At 26.2% G+C, this 9,074-nt stretch overlaps 1 long non-coding RNA gene across 1 annotated transcript in view; it reads right to left on the bottom strand.

The window, feature by feature from the left end:
- The window catches only part of LOC126278634 (uncharacterized), a 46,129-nt gene extending 39,812 nt beyond the window's left edge, over positions 1–6,317 (bottom strand). Inside the window, exon 1 of the long non-coding RNA XR_007550742.1 lies at positions 5,210–6,317. This is a non-coding gene — a long non-coding RNA (uncharacterized LOC126278634). The remainder of the gene's footprint in view (positions 1–5,209) is intronic.
- Between the last annotated feature and the right edge of the window lie 2,757 nt (positions 6,318–9,074).

Below are 9,074 nucleotides of genomic sequence, written 5' to 3' on the forward strand. Positions count from 1 at the left end.
TTTAGTCCAATGAGTATGAGGAGGATTCGCTGTTGATAATGCAACATTAAATCGATTCTTCACATTCCATTTTGTATTACCATTTATTATTGCTGCTATAGCAGCAATTCATTTATTTTTTCTTCACCAAACAGGATCTAATAATCCTCTTGGACTAAATGGAGATATTGAAAAAATTCCATTCCATCCATACTTTACCTTTAAGGATTCTATTACATTTGTAATAATAACATCATTATTAATTATACTATGTTTAATTAATCCTTACCTATTAGGAGATCCAGATAACTTTGTACCTGCCAACCCATTAGTAACACCAGTTCACATTCAACCAGAATGATATTTCCTATTTGCATATGCAATTCTACGATCTATCCCTAATAAGTTAGGAGGTGTTATTGCATTATTTTTATCAATTAGAATCTTAATAATTTTACCATTTTATAATAAAACACCATTCCGAGGCATTCAATTTTACCCTATTAATCAAATTTTATTCTGAATTATAGTAGTTGTTGTATGCTTACTAACGTGAATTGGTAAACGACCTGTTGAAGAACCTTATATTATAACAGGTCAAATCTTAACAATTATTTACTTCACATATTTCTTAATTAATGTCCATGTCGCAAACGCATGAGATAAATTAATTAAGGAATAAAGTTAATTAGCTTAGGAAAAGCATATGTTTTGAAAACATAAAATTAGAAGTTTAACTCTTCTATTAACTTTTCTCAAAAAATTTCACTAAACAAATGAGATAAATAAAATCTTTAAACCAACAAAGAAAATAAAAAATTCAAAGATAAAGGTAAAAAACTTTTTCAAGGTAAGTACATTAATTTATCATAACGGAACCATGGTAATGTTCCACGAACCCAAATAAAACCAAAAGATATAATAGCAAGCTTAATAAAAAATATAAAAGAATAAAAATCACCGCCCAAAAAAATTAAAGCCAATAACATTCTTATGAAGACAATTCTAGTATATTCAGCTAAAAAAATTAAAGTAAAACCACCCGCACCATACTCAATATTAAATCCTGAAACTAACTCAGATTCCCCTTCAGCAAAATCAAAAGGAGTACGATTAGTTTCAGCTAAGCAAGAAGCAAAACAAGCTAAAGCTAAAGGAAAAGAAATAATAATAAATCAACAATAAAGCTGATAGTTTATAAAATCAAACATTCTGTTGATCTTCTTATGTTAGCTCTAAATATAATTGCTCGGTTTGTAATCATTCTTTCTCATATAATTACAATGAATATAATGATTCCTACAATAGAAATTGTAGACCCAATTCTTCACACTACGTTTCATGATGTATATGCGTCTGGGTAGTCAGAGTATCGTCGAGGTCAAAGAATGATGTATTTAAATTTCGATCTGTTAATAATATAGTAATAGCTCCTGCTAAAACTGGAAGTGAAAGAAGGAGAAGTAATGCTGTAATAGCTACAGATCATACAAATAAAGGTGTTTGATCTAAAGTTATACTTTCTGATCGTATATTAATTGCTGTTGTAATGAAATTCACTGCACCAAGAATAGATGATACACCTGCTAAGTGCAGTGAAAAAATAGCTAGATCTACAGATGCACCCCCGTGTGCAATAGCTCCTGCTAGAGGAGGGTAAACTGTTCATCCTGTACCAGCACCATTATCTACTATAGAAGATGTAAGAAGAAGGGTTAGTGAAGGTGGTAGTAATCAAAAACTTATATTATTTATTCGTGGAAATGCTATATCTGGTGCACCAATTATTAGTGGAACAAGTCAATTACCAAATCCACCAATTTTAATAGGTATTACTATAAAGAAAATTATTACGAATGCGTGAGCTGTAATAATAACATTATAAATCTGGTCATCCCCAATTAGAGATCCGCGTTGGCCAAGTTCAGCACGAATAAGTATTCTTATTGATGTTCCTACTATTCCTGCTCATGCTCCAAATATGAAGTAAAAAGTACCAATGTCCTTATGGTTTGTTGAGAATAATCATTTTTGCGGTAAGATGGCTGAATTTTAGGTGGTAGACTGTAAATCTACTTATGAGATGTTTTCTCTCTTATCATATTTAGGTCTTATATTCAATTATGATTCTAGACTGCAATTCTAGAGGTGTAAAATTTTACTAAGGCCTAAAAGATTATTCTTTTAATTATAACTTTGAAGGTTATTAGTTTGATTAACTTAAGTCCTTAGTATAATGAAATTAAGGTTGATGTTGAAATCAATCCTATTGTTGAAATTATTACTGTTATAGGAAGAATGATTCTTGATTTTTGGGACTTTATCTTTATAGATCACGAATTTTCTGTGTATGATATAATTAGAGCTGAGAATCTAATATGTATATAGTAGTAGAGTGTAATTGTAGTTAATACAACTATAATAGTTATAATAGTTGTTATATTGTTTTCTATTAATGATTGTATTACAATTCATTTTGGTAAGAATCCAAGGAATGGTGGTAGTCCACCTAAAGATAATAAAGATAAGAATATTATGAATTTAATTTCGGTTTTTATATTTCTGGCTGAACAAATTTGATTTATGAAAAATAAATTTATTTGCTTAAATAATAAAACTATAATTAATCTTAATAGTGAGTAAATAATGAAGTATAGTTCTCAGATGTTTTCTCTGACTGTTAATGATCTAATTATTCAACCTAGATGTCTGATTGATGAATATGCTAAAAGTTGTCGTAAGGATGTTTGATTTAAACCTCCTATTGCCCCAATAATAATTCTTAAGATAATAATTGTTAAAATAAATGTTCTTAATTGAATACAATAAGATAAGACCATTATTGGGGCGATTTTTTGTCATGTTATTAATGTTAAACAATTATTTCATCTTGATGCTCCTATAACTTCTGGAAATCAGAAATGGAAAGGTGCAGCTCCAATCTTTAATAATAGTCTAGATCTAATTAATATTGATGGGATAAATTCTGTTTCCCATCCCATGGGATATTTTATTTGAATCAGCAAAATTGAAAGTAATAATATTGTCGCTGCTATTGCTTGGACTATAAAATATTTAATTGATGATTCATTTATTATTATATTTTTATTTCTTGTTAGGAGCGGAATAAATGAAAGTAAGTTGATCTCAAGTCCTATTCAAACCCCAAATCAGGAATTTGATGAAATGGACAGGATCGTTCCTATCATTAATGTTGATAGGAAGAGAAGTTTTGTAGAGTTGTTGGTCATTAAAAAGGAGAGGATTGATACCTCTATAAATGGGGTATGAACCCATTAGCTTGTTTAGCTTACCTTTTTACATTAAGGTGTATGATGCACGTTAGTTTTTGATACTAAAGGAGGTAGTTTAATTCTATCTTATGTAATTTTAATGAAGGTAATTTTATTTACTTTATTTACCCTATCAAGGTAACCCTTTAATCAGGCACTTCATTTATTTAATATATAAATCGAAAGTTTTTTTTTGAAATTCTTTTATGTATTATTTTGTTTAATTAGGATTAATTTATCCTGCTCATTTTATTTTTTTATATATATATATATAATAAATAATTTATATTAATATATTACATTTAATTGAAATTAAAGTATTATAAGTTCATCTTACCATTATCAATTGATTATTTTAATGCAATTATTTACCTAGGATTATAGCTACTTATGTTTTTAGCTTAAAATAGGTTATTATAAAATAATATATATAATAATATGTAATTTAATATTTAATATTATTATAATTGGATATAATAAATAAAATTATTAATTTAAATATAAAATATTATAATTAATATATATAATTATATTAATTATAATAATATAATTATGTAAATTATTTATAATTAGATTATTTAACTAATATATATGAAAGTTAACTTTATATAAAAAAAGAATTCATATTAATAACATATTATATTAAATTACATAATTGTATAAAATATATTTATTATATTATTTAATCTTTATTTATTTATTAGTGAAAAGAAAGATTAAATAAGAAAGAATATAATACATTTATTGCTATACATGTTCCATATTAATCTTTAATTATATATAATAGAGAAGTTGTTGTGGTCATACATAGGGGCGTTTCTTTTTTTTTTTGTTAATGTTTGTGTTTTTTTTCTTTTTTTTTCTTTAAATATTTGAATCTTTTATTTTTTCCTGAATTAATAGATTTAAAATTTTCTTATTTTTTATTTTTAAAAGTTTTATTCTTTCTTGTTTATTCACTCTTTCTTTGTATAATATGTAAGTTTTGTTAGACTAAATGTTCTTTTTGCAGTAATTTGATTTAATTATCAAGTGATTTTGGATTTAGCAATTGATTTAGTATCGGCATAATTCGTGCCAGCAGCCGCGGTTATACGACTGATACAAGTGAATATTATTGGTTAAAACAGTTGTTTATATTATTAGGGTTGAAATATAAATTTGTAAGGTGAAATGTTAAAATTTATTTGTGGCCCTTTTTATGAATCTGTGAAATTTAAATAATAAACTAGGATTAGATACCCTATTATTTTAAATGTTAATTATATTTACCAGGGTACTATTAGTTAAGGTCTTTAAACCCAAAGAATTTGGCGGTATCTCATTCCATTCAGAGGAACCTACCCCATGATTGATAATACACGATTTACTCTACTTAATTTATTTGTTTGTATATCTCCGTTATCAGAGAATCTTTTTAGAGTTATAATTCTCAAGATTTATAATTATAAAATATTTCAGGTCAAGGTGCAGCTTATAGTTAAGAGGATAGTGAAATACTGTTAATGAAGGTGGATTTGATAGTAATTTAATTTATTTAATTTAACTGATATTGGCTCTGAGATGTGTACACATCGCCCGTCACTCTCATTATTGATTATTCTATTTTATTTTAAAGTAGCTTCAATTTAGATGAGATAAGTCGTAACATAGTAGATGTACTGGAAAGTGTATCTAGGAAGAGTTTCAAGATATAACTTATTGGTAAAGTGTTTCATTTACACTGAAAATTTTTCTGTGCAAATCAGGATATCTTGATTATTTATTTTATTATATTTATTTTTTGTTTATTTAATTATTTAATATAAATAATTTTATTATATTTTTGTCTTAGTATATTTTATAGAATTGATTTTTTAAATTATAGTTTATTGGTAATGTGAGTGTTTTATGAAATACTATTTTAAATTTTTTTAAGTAGATTTTATTTATTGTACCTTTTGTATCAGGGTTTATCAAAATTTTAGTATTTATTTTACTTGTCTCGATTTGGGTTGATTTATAAATAATTTATAGTTAATGTATCATAATTATTATTAAATTATTTATAGAAATGAGATGTTAATCGTTTCCCAAGATATCTAGTTTCTTAAGAAAAAATTTAATTTTTTAAAGTTATTTGTTTTTATTTAATTTTTTAAGTAAAAATATTAACTTATTTATTCTTTAAGGGATAAGCTTTGAAGTTAATAACCTATAATTTATTTTATAGAAATATAATAGTAAGCTTTAAACCAGCTATCTTTAAGATTACGTTTTAGTTCATTATTTTTTATTTTGATTTTATAAATATTTTAGGTTTTTTATTAAGATTATTAATTTAATTTTAAAATTTTTGTAATAATGATAGAATTAGTATATTTATTTGTATGAAATTTTTACCTTGTGAACTTATTATAAGGAACTAGGCAAAATTGATTTCCGCCTGTTTATCAAAAACATGTCCTCTTGTTTATATTTTGAGGTCTGGCCTGCTCACTGAGCGTATTTTTAAAGAGCCGCGGTATTTTGACCGTGCAAAGGTAGCATAATCATTAGTCTCTTAATTAGTGGCTGGAATGAATGGCTTGACGAGAAATCAACTGTCTCTTAATAAATTTTTGAATTTAACTTTTGAGTCAAAAGGCTTAAATTCTTCTTTAGGACGAGAAGACCCTATAGAGCTTGACATTTTACTTTTATATAGTTTTTTGTTTGTCTTTCTATATTTAATGATGATGTTTTGTTGGGGTGACATGAAGAATAGATAAACTCTTCATTATTATATCATTTATTTATGTTTGTTATTTTGATCCATAATTTATGATCATAAGACTAAGTTACCTTAGGGATAACAGCGTAATTGTTTTTGAGAGCTCATATCGACAAAGCAGATTGCGACCTCGATGTTGGATTAAGAAAAATTTTGGGTGCAGGAGCCCAATGATTAGGTCTGTTCGACCTTTAAATTCTTACATGATCTGAGTTCAGACCAGCGTGAGCCAGGTCGGTTTCTATCCTAAGATTGTTAATCCATATTAGTACGAAAGGACCATATGGTTAAAATATTTTTTGTTATATTGATTAATATTAATTTATTTACTATTTTGACAGATTAATGTGTTGAATTTAGAATTCATTTATGTAGATTTTTTCTACAAATAGTATTGATACTTTATGATTTATTTATATTTATTTTGAATTTTCTTTTATTGGTTATTTGTGTTTTAATTAGTGTTGCCTTTTTAACTTTATTAGAGCGTAAGGTTTTAGGTTATATTCAGATTCGAAAGGGTCCAAATAAGGTAGGTTTTGTTGGAATTCCTCAGCCATTTAGAGATGCTATTAAGTTAATTTGTAAGGAGCAGCCAATTCCTATTATATCTAATTACCTACTTTATTATTTTTCCCCTGTTTTTAATTTAATGATTTCTTTAGCCGTTTGAGTAATTTTTCCTTATTTAACTTATATGTGTTCTTTTTCTTATGGATTTTTATTTTTTTTATGTTGTACTAGATTAGGTGTTTATACTGTTATAATTGCTGGTTGATCTTCTAATTCAAATTATTCATTATTAGGTTCTCTTCGTTCTGTTGCTCAAACAATTTCTTATGAAGTTAGTTTAGCTTTAATTTTATTGTCTTTAATTATTTTAATTGGTAGTTTTAATATGTTTGATTTTATAAACTATCAGCTTTATTGTTGATTTATTATTATTTCTTTTCCTTTAGCTTTAGCTTGTTTTGCTTCTTGCTTAGCTGAAACTAACCGTACTCCTTTTGATTTTGCTGAAGGGGAATCTGAGTTAGTTTCAGGATTTAATATTGAGTATGGTGCGGGTGGTTTTACTTTAATTTTTTTAGCTGAATATACTAGAATTGTCTTCATAAGAATGTTATTGGCTTTAATTTTTTTGGGTGGTGATTTTTATTCTTTTATATTTTTTATTAAGCTTGCTATTAAATCTTTTGGTTTTATTTGGGTTCGTGGCACATTACCACGGTTCCGTTATGATAAATTAATGTACTTAGCTTGAAAAAGTTTTTACCTTTATCTTTGAATTTTTTTATTTTCTTTGTTGGTTTAAAGATTTTATTTATCTCATTTGTTTAGTGAAATTTTTTGAGAAAAGTTAATAGAAGAGTTAAACTTCTAATTTTATGTTTTCAAAACATATGCTTTTCCTAAGCTAATTAACTTTATTCCTTAATTAATTTATCTCATGCGTTTGCGACATGGACATTAATTAAGAAATATGTGAAGTAAATAATTGTTAAGATTTGACCTGTTATAATATAAGGTTCTTCAACAGGTCGTTTACCAATTCACGTTAGTAAGCATACAACAACTACTATAATTCAGAATAAAATTTGATTAATAGGGTAAAATTGAATGCCTCGGAATGGTGTTTTATTATAAAATGGTAAAATTATTAAGATTCTAATTGATAAAAATAATGCAATAACACCTCCTAACTTATTAGGGATAGATCGTAGAATTGCATATGCAAATAGGAAATATCATTCTGGTTGAATGTGAACTGGTGTTACTAATGGGTTGGCAGGTACAAAGTTATCTGGATCTCCTAATAGGTAAGGATTAATTAAACATAGTATAATTAATAATGATGTTATTATTACAAATGTAATAGAATCCTTAAAGGTAAAGTATGGATGGAATGGAATTTTTTCAATATCTCCATTTAGTCCAAGAGGATTATTAGATCCTGTTTGGTGAAGAAAAAATAAATGAATTGCTGCTATAGCAGCAATAATAAATGGTAATACAAAATGGAATGTGAAGAATCGATTTAATGTTGCATTATCAACAGCGAATCCTCCTCATACTCATTGGACTAAATCTGTTCCTAAGTATGGGATTGCTGATAATAAATTAGTAATTACTGTTGCACCTCAAAAAGATATTTGGCCTCAGGGTAAGACATATCCTATAAAAGCAGTTGCTATAACTAAAAATAAAATCACTGTACCAATTATTCAGGTATGTATATATATATATATAAGATCCATAGTAAATTCCCCGTCCTACATGTAAGTAAATACAAATAAAAAATATAGATGCTCCATTTGCGTGTAAGGTTCGGATAATTCAACCATTATTTACGTCTCGGCAGATGTGTACTACACTACTGAATGCTATTTCAATATTTGATGTATAATGTATAGCTAAAAATAGTCCAGTTACGATTTGAATTACCAAACATAACCCTAATAGGGATCCAAAATTTCATCAAAATGAAATATTTGTTGGGGCAGGTAAGTCAATTAAAGAGTTATTCATAATTTTAATTAAAGGATGTCTTAATCGTAAGGGTTTATTCATTAGTAATTATCTTATTTTACGAATAGGTCCCTGATTAATATTGGTGATTTTAACAACTGCTAGTAGTGCTAAAAATAAATGAATTATTATTATTATTGTAATAATGAATGTTGGTCTATTATATAATTTTTCTAAAGATATTGTTATTTCTTGATAATTGATTGAATTATCAATATTTATAGTTTCGGTGTTTTTGAAAAAGTCTATAAATATAGATATATCTAGAATAATTAATATTAATATGATAAATACTCACATTATTAATGTAATAATTATAGTGATTGATTTAGGCTGAAATATTTCGTTTGATGCAATTCTTGTAATGTAAATAAATAATACTAGTATACCACCAAGAAATGTTAAAAATAAAATATATGATAATCAATATCTTTCTATTATTGTTCCTGTTATTAATCCAACTAGGAAGGTTTGAAGGATAATAAAAAGCATTATTGATATTGGGTGTCTTAATTTAATAA

Source organism: Schistocerca gregaria, chromosome 6, assembly GCF_023897955.1.
Source record: "Schistocerca gregaria isolate iqSchGreg1 chromosome 6, iqSchGreg1.2, whole genome shotgun sequence".
Classification (NCBI taxonomy): domain Eukaryota; kingdom Metazoa; phylum Arthropoda; class Insecta; order Orthoptera; family Acrididae; genus Schistocerca; species Schistocerca gregaria.